The following is a 9277-nucleotide window of genomic DNA, read 5'->3' as shown; positions in this document are numbered from 1 at the left end:
TGGCAGGGGATGGGCTTGAATACACATTTTAAGCAAGTAATCCCCCATGATCTCCCATCAGCGATGTCAAGAACATATAATTTTGAGACTGCGGTATTATTTTTCTGGCTCCCAGGAATAATTCCTTAAAAAAAAAAAAAGCAAAATAACAACAAAAAGAAATGCTTGACTTTCTGGTATCTGTCTCAACTAACTGGATATCTTCTGCCATTCAAAATCAGGATCATCACAAATACTGTTACAGGCACTAGTAATGAATGATCTTTATAATCCACTGTGGCCCAGAGAAGGGTCGACATTCAAAGCATGGGCAGCTGTAACTCTTAGTGGCTCCTAAGGTGCTAAATCTTCCTCTTAATATTTAACTTGTTCCCTCCATTCCAGAAAATAGGGGTTCCATTAACAAACCAGTTTCTTCTTGTTAACTGACAAGTGCTTTATACTTGGTAGAAAGAAATTCTATGTGTCATGATAATTCCCAGTCTGGAGAGCATCAGATTATTTTCAGCTCCCCTGTTCTATTTATTCTAGACAGCCATTCAGCCTTTAAGGCCCAACTATGAATACGCAACTAGAGCCTGGTTATGGGCAAAGTCTAGATTCAGGAGACATCAAATAATTCATTATCTTTGTATGTAGGGGTCAGTTTTATAGTCCCTGTGCAACTGAGGTTGACACTCATTAGCCTTCTAGTTTGCTTTTGTAAAATATCCCTAGCAAGCAAAGGGAAGAATAGTGGTGTCAAGTATTTGTTGAGCTATGTAGGATGGAGCTGCTGTTTTTGCAATATTGGCCAGCCTTCTGTTACCACGATCCAAGAATTTCCCAGAGAGTACGAATGTCATGTATCACTGAATAATTGAAGAGCCTGGGAATGGGGCTACCATTCTGGGAGGTGTATTAATATACTGTTAAATGCATAGCTAGAATTCAAATGGTACAAAAGGGATATCATGAAAAGAAGAATTCTGCTCTCCATATCTCCCCAGCCACCTTCTTCTCTGCCCAAGCCTGTACCATCTTTCAGTTTTCATTTTTTAAATCTGTGTGATGTCCCAGAGCCATTCAATGCATATAGGCATAGACCATATATTTATATTCATACCTTTAGTGACAATAAATGGTAGCATGATTTGTAATAATTTTTTTGTATTTAGCAACATTTTTTTGGCGAGTATTCTTTGTCATCACATAAAGTTCTGCCTCATTCTTTTATGATGGGTTAGAAAGCATCCTTTTTTATTTTCCTGTTACCTGTTGGTGAATATCAGGACATTTCCAGTCCTTTGATGTTGCCTACAATGCTTCAGTGAATATTCTTATCTATATCATTTCCTCCTATGTGAATATATTTGTATGGTAAAGTGCTAGAAGTGAAATTTCTGGGACAAATGTTATATGCATTTAAAATTTTTTGCCAAATTCTCCTCCATAGATGTAACACAGGAGGGCTGGGAAGGGAAGAGTGTGTGGTCTCTTTAAATGATACAGAAGCGGGAAGGAAGTGCTGGGTAGAGGAGGGTGTGGTCCCTGGCAAGGGCTCCACCCCCATGGACCTATCTGCGGATAGTCACTCTTGCCTTCCGCCCAAAAGCTGCATTTCTCAAGACCACCCTGGGCCTATAAACGCTGAAAGTCCTAGGCGCCACAGGCGCATAAGCGCTGGACTTCGTGAGGAATACGTAGGCGGAAGAAGGGGCAAGTCACTGGTCCTGCAAAAGGTCTCGAGAGGAGCACGGGCAAACGAGCACAGGTAAGAAATCCCAGGATACAGAAAGCCCTCTGTACATGCAACAAGGTAAAAGGTCTAATTGAGCTGGTTAACACAGCCCACCTGTAGATTGCAAACTAAGAGAGCTCCTTGTAACACACGCCCATTGGGGATTCAGGAGCCGTAAACGTTCACCTCTAGACACTGCAGTGGGGTCGGAGCCCCACAGCCTGCGGGTCCCTATGCTCCGCTCGAGGTGGGGCATTGAATAAGCGAGCCTCACCCCCATGTCATGCCCTAGGAGGGGGACCAGGGAATCTTTCCCGTTTCACAAGTAACAAAGTTCTCACTAGCAATGTGTAAGATTACCTGTGAGTACTCACCAACACAAGGTGTTATCAGATGTTTTGATCTTTTTCAATCCGACAGATTCAAAATACAGCTCATAACTTTAATATTTTAAAAATCATTTCCTATGTTAGGGCCACTTAATTTTTCTTTTCTGTAATATTTTGTTTGTTTCATTTGCGGTGATAAAACAGAGTGCCTTGAGAACTAAGCACTCTTTCTCCAAATTGCAAGAATTAAAAATTTGCGTATTTAGGAATTTGCAACATTAACAGGTATTATATTTGTTAGGTCAATTTAGCAGATTGCTAAATTAAATTTTTCAATAAACTCTAGTAGTATACAACACTTTTAAAAAATGAATACCTAATTAATGGCTCCTTATTTCAATTTTACATATTAAAAGCAAGTAACCATTTCAGACCTAAGAAAAGAAATATTAGGAAGTGAATATCACTTGCTCTAAAGAAGAAATAAAAGGCTTGAATTGGGGATCAGTTTATACTTCGTCAGTGGATTCTCATTATTCTGCCACTGTCTAATCTTTGAGAAATGCTGTTGTACATAGAAATAAGATCAAAGTATTTGCCAAAGACCACAATTCCTGTTTTGCTGTGAAGTAACTTTATGGACATGGCCAAATCATCTAAATTTCCTGGTTCCTAGCTTAGCTATAGCTATATCGAGTTGAATTTTGATGCCTGAAAAGTCCAAAGATGGCCAACTTCACAAAACATATGTGTCATAATTCCAGGTGTTCTAATAAGACAGATAAATTATTCAGTGGTTTTCACTGAATGTTATAAATAGAACTAGTGTCACAAATATTTCAAATCCAATTTTTCCACATTCTACGTAAATTTAATTATTCACTTACTACTGTGAACCCCTACACTTGTACAAGTTACAATTACTACAAGTTACCTGAAAAGCTTTTGTGCTTTGGTAGGAAAGGATGTGAATTCACATACAGAATTTATGTGACCAGATTAGTTGACTATATACAAATGTTAATTATTCTTCCTCTAACAGTTTGTGTCCACACAATTGACCAGATTAGGAGTGTCTCAGTTTGTCTAATGCAGTGATTTCAACAATGATAAGTTTTGCCACCAGGGTATACTTGGTAAAGTTTGGAGACCCTTTTTGTTTTAACAAGGTCAAGGAAGGGGATCCTACTGGCATCTGGTACATGTCAGTCAAATATGATACTAAGCTTTCTGCAATGCAGAGGATGCCCCCCCAAAAAAACAAAGAATAATATGGCCCAAAGTGTCAACAGATATGAAGTCTAATGACATAAGATTTAACTAGTTCTTATATTACTAGATTACTGTCAAAGAGACTGATGTAACTACTACATCAACCTTAAACATAAACAATGATAATTTTGGTCCGGTGGTTTTTCTTCTACAAACTGGTGCATACGTTGTCTTAAATGTGTGCTGCTTTTGCTTAACGTAGTTGGTGGACTGAGATTCATTACATTTGATGTAATAGTACATTCTAATTATTTTAAGATTAAACATTTCTCCAACCTCAAGGTAGTAAATTATGTCAGAGCTAAGATTAAAACCCCAGTGGGACACATGATTGCCTGTTAGTTTATAATCAGCCTTTGGTATTCCTCCAACCTCCTAGCTACTTCTCCCCCACTACTAACCAGCCTACTTCCAGCTCTGACTTAGTTCAGAAGATCTGCTTTCTTTGTTGCACTATGGATGTCCTAGGGAAAGAGAGATATAATAATTTATTCAGTGAACCTGTAGCAGTCTGAGAGCATGTTTTGCTTAAAGTGAAAAAAGTTCTCTTTTTACTCTATTAATATAGCAAACTAATTAAACAATTCAAAAAAGGCCTAGGTAATAGCCAATTGTATAGGTAAACGTTTATATATGTATAATTTATTGAATCAACTGTGTGTTTGGCTTTACGAAGAAACAGTGACAGAGCACTAATGGAATTTGGATGTTAAATGCATAATATGCATATTGCTAATCTTTTAAAATTAACATATGCTTCAAATGCATCTGGTTGTTTTAGAAATAGCACATAAAGTTCACAGTTACAGCACATGGATGGTATGTATACTTATAGAAGTGTGAAATCATTATGAGAGAATAATTGAGCAATTACAAGCTTTTTTTCTTATGGGAAGTTGGATAAAAATAATAGCTCTGTGTGATTATATTAGTCCACTTGCACTTCTAGAAAGAAATACCTGAGGCTGGGTAATTTATAAAGAAAAGAGGTTTATTTAGCTCACAATTCTGCAGGCTTTACATGAAGCATATTTTAAACATCTGCTTCTGGTGAGGGCCTCAGGGCACTTACAGTCATGGTAGGTGAAGAAGAGCCAGTGTGTCACATGGCAAGGGAAGGAGCAAGAGAGAGGGAGCAAGAAAGAGAGGAAGGAGGTGCCAGTCTCTTTTAAACAACTAGACTGTGCATGAACTCAGAGTGAGAACTCATTACCTCGAGGACAGCACCAAGATATTCATGAGGGATCTACACCCGTAACCTAAATACCTCCCATTATGCCCCACCTCCAACATTGAAAGTCACATTTCTACATGAGATTTGTAGGGAACAAAACATCCAAACTATTTCAACAATAAAATTAACACATTTTACCAATATATGGCATAAATATTTATTGTTTTGATGTATTATGTTTTCTAACACCCATAGAAAGACAGAGAAAAGAGAAGGTATCTTGTTTTATTAGTTTTAAAAATAAAGGGCAGTTGAGAAAAAGTTTTGTTTTTTTCCTTTTTTAAAATTATGGTTACCACATTTTATTTGATAATAAAATAAGATTCCGATTAACATATATATCCTGTAGCTTACAATCTACGTAAGCTAGATTGTATGTTCACAATAATTCTAAACTATTGTTGCTAAGTTTTGTGCTTCCTTAGAAAATGATGGTGAAACTATGTATTGATATTAACAGTCTATGATGTACCATCTGCATTTAAAAAGTCACATTTTTCATAACATCCGGATCTCTCAATAGTTCTGTCCTTTTTATTACCTTAGAAACATCTTCAGGAAATGATGTTCAAAAGATGCTTGTGACCTCTGGGAAGACTCATGTCTATGCATCAGAATCCCAGTGGGGAATTTGCAGTACCCTGGTGTTTGGAGATAGATAAACATTTTCTGAGACTTTCTACAGTCTTTTCACAGTACATTTCATTACCTTTATAAGGATAAATGAGCCAAGGAAATTTAATACATGTTTTAACATGCTTGTTGCCTTTATCATACATATCTGGATATTAATTTAGCTAAATAGGATACTTGATTTCAAAAAATATCTCTTGTATAGACAGCAAAGATGTTTTGCAGAAAGAAAATGAAATTTGAGCATTGAAAGCAATAAAATGAGAATAAGAAGCATATTAAAGGTAGAAGATTAGTTATTACTTTGCTGAAAAATAAATTCCTAGGTCATAAAAATTTTGAGTGTGAGATCATGATGCTTCCTATGGAATTGAATGAAGCCCGCAGATGGTATTACTGTCAGAAGGTTGGTAAACTGAGAAAAAAAAAATCAAAATTTGTATGAAGTATCTATTCCAGTGAGGACAAATTGCTGTCTCGTTTATGAAAAAAAAAAGTCTGGTATAATTAACCTTCCACTAGCTGGCTGACTGATTCCCTAGGATTTGTTACTTATTAAAGGATCAGGGTCAGACGCAGCTACTGGCAAACTGAACATTCAACTGTACCAGTAGCCAGGTCAGTCTTGGAGAGGGAAAATCTATTGAGCCCATGGATAACATCTGTTCTTTTCAATATGGACCCCTTGCTAATAAGCTTAATGAACAATCACTGAGTTGGCTGTACAATGAGGTAGATTAATATCCACAGAGAGGATCATTATATCCATTTGATTATTGAAAGCCTCATTTGCAATGAAGACTTTCTTAGAAAACATTCACCTAAGATAAAAATATTCCTATATTTAAGACTCAGTCTACTTAATAACTTGTTCTCAAACCACCTTGTCTTCAATCATCTAATCTTACTCATTCCAAGTTCTTGTTTATCCACCAAACTATTACCCAGGAATCAAGGAATCACAAGAATAACTATTGGAATTTCTGGTTATCATTAGTATTTTCTAACATCAGTTTGCCCTTCATGGTCACATAAGTGAGACTGTCACATAAATCTACTTCTATGAAGTGACAATATGTCCTGCTGAGAAACCTGAATAACTCGCTAAAATGTTTCCTTCTCAATTATCTGATCACAGGGAACCCAACCCAGGCTAGGGGTTGAGACTGGGTTGGCAGTGGAAGTTTAGGCATAACATTCACAGGAGAAAGCGGCTTATCAAACTCCCTTGTGCGTTTAGCACCTACCTATACTCAGTCTCATATACACTACATTCACTTTGTATGCTTCTGTGGACACCACCACTATGCATCTTGATAAGATGATATCCAGTTAATAAAGGTAATTCAGGTTCATGATTCTCTCCTAGAAGTTAAGTATTTCATTTTTATTGGTGCTTAGAAGGAAGGCAAAAGCTGCCTATCAAAAGAATATTTACTTTCAAACTTTAGGGACATCTGCTGTAAATTTTTTACCAAAATGCAAGAGTCATTATTCAGCATCACAATCTGGCAGAGATATTTCAAGAACATTGCATCTGTGGTCTAGTCATTTCAGTCATAGCAGAGAGCCATCTTTTGTTCAAGACCCATTCAAAGCTGGCAGCCTTTGGGTCATTCAACAAATGAGTTGTAACAGCATATCCAAATGTGCCATTTGTTACCATGAAGATGGAAAGAATTTCACCAAATACTGTGTCTCCTACTTTGAGTTAGAATTTGCAAGGTAAATGCTTTCTTGAAGGTTTATATAAAATTTTAAGTAAACTATCTCACATAAAAACAGACTATTGGTACTAGGAAGTGAGGTGTTGCTGTAAAGATATCTGCAACGGTATAAGCAACTTTGGAACTGGGTAATGGGCAGAGGTTGGAAGAGTTTGGTATGTTCAAAAGAAAACTAAAAAATGGGCAAAGTTTGGAGCATCTTAGAAATTGGTGTAATGGTTGTGACAAAGTGTGTATAGAAACATAGACAGTGAAGGTCATGCTGATGAGATCTCGGATGGAAATGAGAAACTTCTGGGAACTGTAGAAAAGGCAACCCTTGTATACCATATAAAAGAACTTCACTGCATTGTGTTCATGCTTTAGAGTTTTGTGGAAAGCTGAACTTAAGAGTGATGATCAAAGGTATCTGGAAGAAATTTTTAAGCAGCAAAACATTAAAGAACTGCTGTGGTTACTTATAACAGCTTATGATAAGAAAGAGCAGCAAAGCAATGACCTAAAGGTGGAACTTGTAATTACAAGAGAAGTAGCATAAACATTTTAAAAAAATTTACAGTGTGGTCATGTGGTAGAGAAAGAAAGAATGTTTTCAGGAAAGGAATTCAAGGGTGCTGTGAAGTAACCACTTGCTAGATAGCTCAGATAAAACGGAGCCAGGTGCTACTAGTCAAGACAGTGAGCAAAAGATCCCCAAAGGCATTTCAGAAATCTAAGATGTGCCTCCCATGAAAGACCCAGAGGTCTAGAACAGAATTGTTTCAAGAAACTGGCCTGTGGCACTATTGCCCTGCATCACCTCAGCATTCTGCTACCTGCATCCTGATCACATTGGCTCTATCTGCAAATGACCCCAGGTACTGCTCAGGCTGCTACTCCAGAGATTACAAGCCATAAGATGTAGTAGTGCCTTTTTGGCTCTCTGAGCAGCACCATGGCAGTTGGCAAGAACAAGTGCCTTACGAAAGGCGGCAAAAACGGAGCCAAGAAGAAAGTGGTTGATCCATTTCCTAAGAAAGATTGGTATGATGTGATAGCACCCGCTATGTTCAATATAAGAAATATTGGAAAGACGCTAGTCACCAGGACCCAAGGAACCAAAATTGCATCTGCTGGCCTCAAGGGTCGAGTGTTTGAAGTTAGTCTTGCTGATTTGCAGAATGATGAAGTTGCATTTAGGAAATTCAAGCTGATTACTGAAGATGTTCAGGGCAAAAACTGCCTGACTAACTTCATGGCATGGATCTTACCCGTGACAAAATGTGTTCCATGGTCAAAAAATGGCAGACAATGATTGAAGCTCATGTTGATGTCAAGACTACCGATGGTTACTTGCTTCGTCTGTTCTGTGTTGGTTTTACTAAAAAACGCAACAATCAGATACGGAAGACCTCTTATGCTTAGCACCAACAGGTCCGCCAAATCCGGAAGGAGATGATGGAAATCATGAGCTGAGAGGTGCAGACAAATGACTTGAAAGAAGTGGTCAATAAATTGATTCCAGACAGCATTGGGAAAGACATAGAAAAGGCTTGCCAATCTATTTATCCTCTCCATGATGTCTTCGTCAGAAAAGTAAAAATGCTGAAGAAGCCCAAGTTTGAATTGGGAAAACTCATGGAGCTTCATGGTGAAGGCAGTAGTTTTGGAAAAGCCACTGGGGATGAGACAGGTGCTAAAGTTGAACGAGCTGTTGGATATGAACCACCAGTCCAAGAATCTGTTTAAAATTCAGACTTATAATAGTGGCAAATAAAATGTGTGGCAAATAAAATGTCTTATTTGTGGCCGGGCGTGGTGGCTCACACCTGTAATCCTAGCAGTTTGGGAGGCTGAGGTGGGTGGATCACCTGAGGTCGGGAGTTCAGAACCAGCCCGGTTATCATGGTGAAAGCCCATCTTTATTTAAAAAAAAGAAAAAAAAAAAAAAAAAAAAAAGATGTAGTAGCATCTGTGTGATGCTACATCTGCAAGCACCCAGAATGCAGGAGTGGTAGGTGCTTGGTATTTTCCATCTAGATTTTTAAAGGATATATTGAAAAGCTCCATAGGGCAGAGCCACTACAGAGAGCCTCCACTGGAGAAGTACCTAGTGAAGCTGTGGGAGCAGGAGCAGTGCCATCTAGACCCCATAATTATAGAGCCACTGGTGGTGTGAAACCCTATTCCTAGTACCAATTTTCTGTCAGTCTGTTTTGTTTGCTATAAAGGAATGCATGAGGCTGGAACATCATAAGTACAAGCTGTTTATTTGGCATTTGATTCTTCAGTCTGCACAATGAGCGTGGTACTGGTATCTGCTTTAGGTGAGGGCCTCAGGTTGCTTCCACTTGTGGTAGAAGGTGAAAGGTCTGATGTGTGT

At 38.0% G+C, this 9277-nt stretch overlaps 1 pseudogene; it reads left to right on the top strand.

Annotated features, from left to right (window-relative positions):
• The first annotated feature begins 7823 nt into the window (after positions 1–7823).
• Positions 7824–8689, top strand: LOC100392530 (small ribosomal subunit protein eS1 pseudogene; annotated as a pseudogene).
• The last annotated feature ends 588 nt before the right edge of the window (positions 8690–9277 follow it).

This window comes from Callithrix jacchus, chromosome 4 (assembly GCF_049354715.1).
Source record: "Callithrix jacchus isolate 240 chromosome 4, calJac240_pri, whole genome shotgun sequence".
Classification (NCBI taxonomy): domain Eukaryota; kingdom Metazoa; phylum Chordata; class Mammalia; order Primates; family Cebidae; genus Callithrix; species Callithrix jacchus.
This window is presented reverse-complemented; position numbering and strand designations above follow the sequence as displayed.